Source organism: Musa acuminata, chromosome BXJ3-8 (genome assembly GCF_036884655.1).
Source record: "Musa acuminata AAA Group cultivar baxijiao chromosome BXJ3-8, Cavendish_Baxijiao_AAA, whole genome shotgun sequence".
In the NCBI taxonomy this organism is placed as follows: domain Eukaryota; kingdom Viridiplantae; phylum Streptophyta; class Magnoliopsida; order Zingiberales; family Musaceae; genus Musa; species Musa acuminata.
In genome coordinates this window covers 51,110,442-51,116,746 of record NC_088356.1, presented here as the reverse complement: position 1 = coordinate 51,116,746, position 6,305 = coordinate 51,110,442, and the positions used below count along the sequence as shown (strand labels likewise).

Here is a 6,305-nt window from a genome sequence, read left to right as displayed (position 1 = left end):
TAACCTAGAGCAAGAGATATCTCCATGGTTTCAGCTAAAGAGCACTGAGTGCTGAATTCTTGGAATGTGGAACGGTCCTACATGCAGCCAAGTGCCTTTTACCTGGCCATCATCTCTATATGCATGAAAACATTTATGAACTAGATTCATATATTTACAACAGGATGAAAGTGGGAGGAAGAACATATCTAAAGTTGAGTTCAGGTGCCACCCTTCAGGAGCTCCATGATACTTGATCGCTGCTCAACGCTTAATTGCTTTGGGAAAACAATGTGGAACTTTATTCATAGATTACCTCTTACAAAGTGGATAAATGATCTCATCCTGGAAAGAGCAGCTCATCTTTTCCCCAGTGGGAAGGCAGAAAGAGAATGACCATCCTGTAAGAGCATTCACCAAAGGAACCTCTGCTTTCAGAACCAAGTCATTGCCTACCCTCTTGAAATTGGGGTGCTCCTTTTCTGATATTACAAAGACTATGTCGGCAGGGAAGCTTCCTGGTTTGTTCCTTGCCTTCAAATGTTATCTTTGTTCCTTTCTTCCATCCTGGCTTGATCCAGATTGTTTGTGTTTCCTCCTTACAAACAATTAATCTGCCAACAGGAAAAATACAAGGCTCAGAGAAGGTTTGACATTCATGTTAACACTCAAATCAAGATACTGTCAGAGAATGCTAGAATCTTGAAGATCCAGGTGATCAAAGCTGCAGGTAGCAAAGCAGAAGATATAGTATAAAGTTCATACCTAACCAGAAAAAGTTTTCCAAGTATTTGGTGCATTTGCATTCTTGTCACCGAAGAAAATATCGGAGAAATAAATGTGGACAACTTCCAAAATCTTTGACTTAGACTTTCAGATAGAAGTGAAATAATCTTTACAAGGAGCCAGATGTTTGAAATCACGACTCCTGGGATCCAACCAACAAATCACAGGACCACTCAGTGGATAAGACACAGAACAAACAATTGGATACCAACTCCATGTTTTCAGCATGTGGGTACCAATTTAATGATCTTGCAGACGGTAAAGCAGACCCTTCAAGCTTACACAATACAGTAGGCCCAAGCCAATTCATCTGGTGCCATAAGATCTAAGAGGTTAGGAACGCTGCTGCGCTCATATAAATTATAGGGGAGAACAAATATAAGTATGATGGACCACAGACCGGTAAGATGCTTGATTGGTTAAGAAACTAGAAGGTGCAGGTCAAAGTAGACTAAGAACTTTGTAATCTTGAATACTTCGTAAAGATATGATACCCAAGCTCTGTGTAACAAGTAATATTGAACTGAAAAGAATAGTTAATCTTCCTAAACTGCACAGATAAGATTTACTTTTGAGTATATGTTACATTGTGGGACCACTCAACGATCAAGCATGCTGATGTTTCTGATTAAAACACAAATTATGTGTGTCGAGGGGTCGAAATGGGCAATCTTATACAACTATTTGACAAACAGGTAACTACGCACGATGTTGAAGAATTTATTGATTGAAAATTAGTTCCACTTCCGGGCATCAGCTGCGGAACTAAGACAATCTAGTTCTACCAATTCCAACAAATTTCCCCTTATGAAATGTGTCACCATAAAGCCACTTCTTTTAACTTTTCTCTCAAAGTAGTCTACTTGTTTCACATCATGTTTTCTCCTCTTTCCTTCAAGATCTAACCATTTCTAACATTTGTAGAACCTTCTAAATGAAGATGATTTACCTTGTTTATACACTTATCCTACCACATAGGCATTGAAATTTCCTAGGCCCTCAGAATTGCTTGATCTGTTCATACACTATGGTTTTCAGAAACATTTGATTGCCCGGAGCAGGAAAATAGAAAAAAGTTGTCAAGTGAATAAAAATGATAGAATATCCACTTTTCAATATCATATATGTCTTAACGCTGGCTGTTATGAATAGTTTTCTGCCAGTGAAAATTAGCATCTTTCCAATTTCTACTTCATATTGAACACACAGCAATTCCTCGACAAATAAGAACAAAATCGCAGAGCAGAGCGTATACCCATTGTTGGTGACGATGTCCCTCGTGAACTTGACCTCCTTCTTGCAGCCGCGGCAGAGCTCCTCGAGCGTGCATCCAAGCTTCCTCTCGACAGACGGCGGCTTCGTTCTAATTGGACTTGGGAACGACGACAATGCCGGCCTTGGCGGCCTTGGTCCACCAGTAGGCATCCTTGAACTCCCTTCCTGAACTACTCGTTCTCCGCAGTCTCTGCAGCTCCTGGCTCCGGTGTCCAGGTGATTCCGCTCCAACCATTGGTCTGTTGTCCTGCTCATCAGTTATGACCCAAGGAGAACTAAATCAGTAGAGGGGACGAAACACAAAAATGACAAGAAAGATGACAAATTTGGCAATAGTAGAGAGAGGATGCGAGGAAGGAGCACCTTATAGGCTTCGGATATGGCTTTGAACTTGGCCTCAGCTTCGGGGCGGGAGGAAGGAGGGTGTTTGTCGGGGTGCCATTTCTTGACCAGGGTTCTGTAGGCGGTGCGGATTTCCTGGGGAGGGTGGGGGAGTGCTTGGGGATGTGGAGCACCTCAAAGAAGAACTCCAAGTGGTTACGCATCCCCGCCCTCTTCCAGGGTCGATAGTTGCCGGCCGCCGATCCAAGCGCGCAGAGAGAGAGAGAGAGAGAGAGAGAGAGAGAGAGAGAGGACCGGAACGGCTCGAACAACAATACAGCACGGAGACGGAAGAGAACACTCATTGTCGCGATTTTGGTCACGGGACGTACGTCGACTCAGCACCTCACTCGCCCTCGCATTCGATCGTAACCCAAGTCGTGTAATTTGTCATGCTTCGTTGCGTTGCTTGTTTCTTAAGGAAATTTTCTACTCCGTATAAAACCTTTTATGCACAATTTACCGATTACTACATTTAAGTATATATACAATAATCGAATACGACATGTGTAAATATGCACAATTGTGTTATTACATATATCAAGTATGCAATATATGCTTGAGGGATTACGTTACAAGTTTTCCACTGTTAGATTTCGTCGTCACGAATCTAAAGGCGTCAGGAGTTTATAACATCCGTCACCGTCGATGCATTGGATATCATATTAGGCACGCATCATAAAGGCCTCAATTCAACCAGATTAATCATATTTGATTATTATTAACATTACCATCTAAGAAATCTATAGAGAGCAATAAGTTCAATTCCAGTGGATTATCAAAAGAATAATATGGTTCTTTTAATTTATCAAGTTGTTTTTATGATATGTTTCTCTATCTAAATCCATATATTTTGGGTCACTAGTCAGATCAGAAGAAACCAGTCTACATTGATGCTTATCTAAAGGACTCCATGGCCGAGGAAATTAGTACTGATAGCACCTAACCAAGGTTTCTCTGACTCCAAGGAGACTCAGTTAGGAAGAAGAACTATGGATAAACCATGGACTGTGTTGAGAGGTCGAGAAACAAAAAGGAACAGATCAGAGACTCCTTAGAAACCTTGCAGAAACAGATGCCTTCATGTGATATATATCAAAGCACAATTTACTCTTCTACTTCAGTGTCATCTTCTTGGTGAGCAGTAGCGAGTGAAGAAACAAGTTCTAAAACTGACCATGAACTCACTCACTGCTTTACACCAATTGTCGTTGTGGCTTCGCCAATTATGGAGGAATTTATTTTGCTCGACAGAAAGCTTTGCAATGATCTGAACGACACTATCCAAAGAAACAATCCTGCAATGGGCAATGATCTTTACGGAGAATGTGACTTGGAGACGCGCTACAATCTATTAAATGTCCAGATAACATTTGAAATGAATATTTTCTCGTTAAATGGATAGAGAATAAAAAAAAAAAATTTATAGGCTTTTAATGCTTAAAACAAACGATCATAATCTAATAATTACTTCTTTTTTATTAGTAGTGTGTAGAGGTTGTAGTCCCTTTATTATTATGTAGCATATATTTTAAGATATAAAGACCGCTATTACAAGTAGTACTACACATTTGAACATGAAATATCGATTGCTTTGTTGAACCTTATATGACACTCTGAACTCATATCGATGAACGTTTATGTTGATTCAACCTTTCCGATGGATAATTTGATCGATCTAAAAATTTTGGACTGCAGAAATGTATAGGTTTTTGATGATAAAGATGGATCTACAAGTATCAACATAAATAAAGAAACCCATCATTGAGCCACCAAAGTATTAGATCTCAATTCCTATTCTCTTTTCATCGCTGCAGCCGCTCATTTCATCCATGGCTGACCGCTGTAAGAGCTCATGATGCATGTGGACCCGCGCGTGACATCCATGAGGTGCAAGAGAAAGCGGAAGCAACAAGAGTTCATTGTCATGCTGTGCGAAGGAATGATGAACTGCGAAGCTTCTCCATGAGGTGGTCTTCTTCGGGCCAAGCTTTTGCTTGCGGTGCTGGTTGTCATGTTGCATCTGTGGCTACACCATCGATGGAGACGTAATGAACCGCACCTCCATCGGCCTCTTCTTTTTCTTCCTCCCTTCTTATGAGGACTGCCTCTAATCATCTCATTCCATATGGCTCTTATCATCCTTCGCATGCCAAGTGGCTCCCATTTGTACACAACCAAACTAGTAGTGTTAGCCACTAGATTATGTTGTCTTCGGTCCTACAATTGTTTTGCTTCCTTCAAATACTTTCTTATCATTTTTCGAACAAATGATGATGATGATCTTGAATCATCAACTTCGCCGATAAGATAAAAGAACTCATCTTCTTCATCGTTTATCCTTTACGAAGAAACAAGACAATACATCTCAACATAATCGATATAATTTCAATATTATTATTTTTGGATAAAAGGAAGAAAAAGAAAAAGGAGTGGTACAAGTTTTAGATAGATCGTCTTGTGTGGTTTGTGCCTTACGCACTGTTCGAGAAGAACACAACGAAAGACGCGTTTCCTTCCAACGCGGAGTAATACTTTTCCAAGGATGGCTAATCTATTCACACCAAAAATTCAACCAAGAGTTTGTCGAGTGATAAGAACTGAGCGTGGTCGGCGCATTCGTGTGAAGCTTCCACTGGTCACTAGAAACGATTTGGATTCCCTAAATTGACATTTCACACCATTGTTGAACTTAGAAAGCAACTCACCCTATCATCAAGTGGACTATAATTTTCTTTTTATTATATATGTATTAAGTCCACCAAAAATATTATTTTGAGTTAGTATATGATATTTATTCTATTTTTAAATTATATGACATAAAAACATGATCGGAATAGATTATTATGCTCAGTTGATATGATAGTTTATATATTACATCGATATGCGATAAATATGTAACAGATAAAAATGTTGTATCATTAATACTCTTTTAATCCTTTTCACAAATAAATATTCAATGAATTTTTATATTTAGTAGATAATTGTTTATCGAATCACAATATTAAACTCTTTCTATTTCCTATTGGGTATTTATGAAATCACAATATATTGTAAGGAAAATATAAAATATTTAATAGATTATATTGAGAATATATATATATATATATATATATATATATATATGAAACTACAACCCATCTTCCTTAAATTTATTGACTCGGCCTAAGTCGATACGCGAAGTCTTCGCCCAATAAAGCTTTATTCTCCTTTATTTCTCTTTTCTCTTTCCTAAATCTGTCTCATACACTCATCACTTGTGGACTTATCACCAAGTCTTCTTCCCTTACATATAGGGGAGAGAGAGAGAGAGAGAGAGAGAGAGAGAGAGAGAGAGCACCATCAACGGGAGGCATGGAAGGTGGGAGAGAGATGGGGATAGATGATTCCTTCAAGAGGCCGGGATCCATTCCGTTCAAGTGGGAGATCCAACCAGGTGTTCCCAAGCACGGGGATGACACGATGATCACTGCATCGCCCAACGTAGTAACCCCAAAGCTCAGCCCTCCTCCATCCATGCACGCCGCCGGCACCTCCTCTTCCCCCTCGCCATCCAGCTATCAGGCCTTCGCCTCCCTCGGCTGCTTCCCTGCTTCTTCCATCAGGTACAGGAACTACAAGAAGACCGCCAAGCTCTTTTCCCTGCTGCGCCGTCGCTCCATGTCCGATCAGTACTCCATGCCTTCTTTCGCGTCGATTCGGGAAGACGACGACGCCTCCGACGCCGGCAGCAGCTCGCTGGCCCTCTCAGACGCAAGCAGTGTTTGAAGCGATGGCTGGTGACTCTACGACTGCTGCTGCGACGAATCTGTAGAGCACGTCAAGAGGCACCACTGCTTGTTGTTTCATCTGTACAAAGATCTCTGGTTTCACTTGTCTTGTTC

At 40.5% G+C, this 6,305-nt stretch overlaps 1 pseudogene; it reads right to left on the bottom strand.

Moving 5' to 3' along the window:
- On the bottom strand, window positions 1-2,663 carry LOC103996425 (uncharacterized; annotated as a pseudogene).
- Between the last annotated feature and the right edge of the window lie 3,642 nt (window positions 2,664-6,305).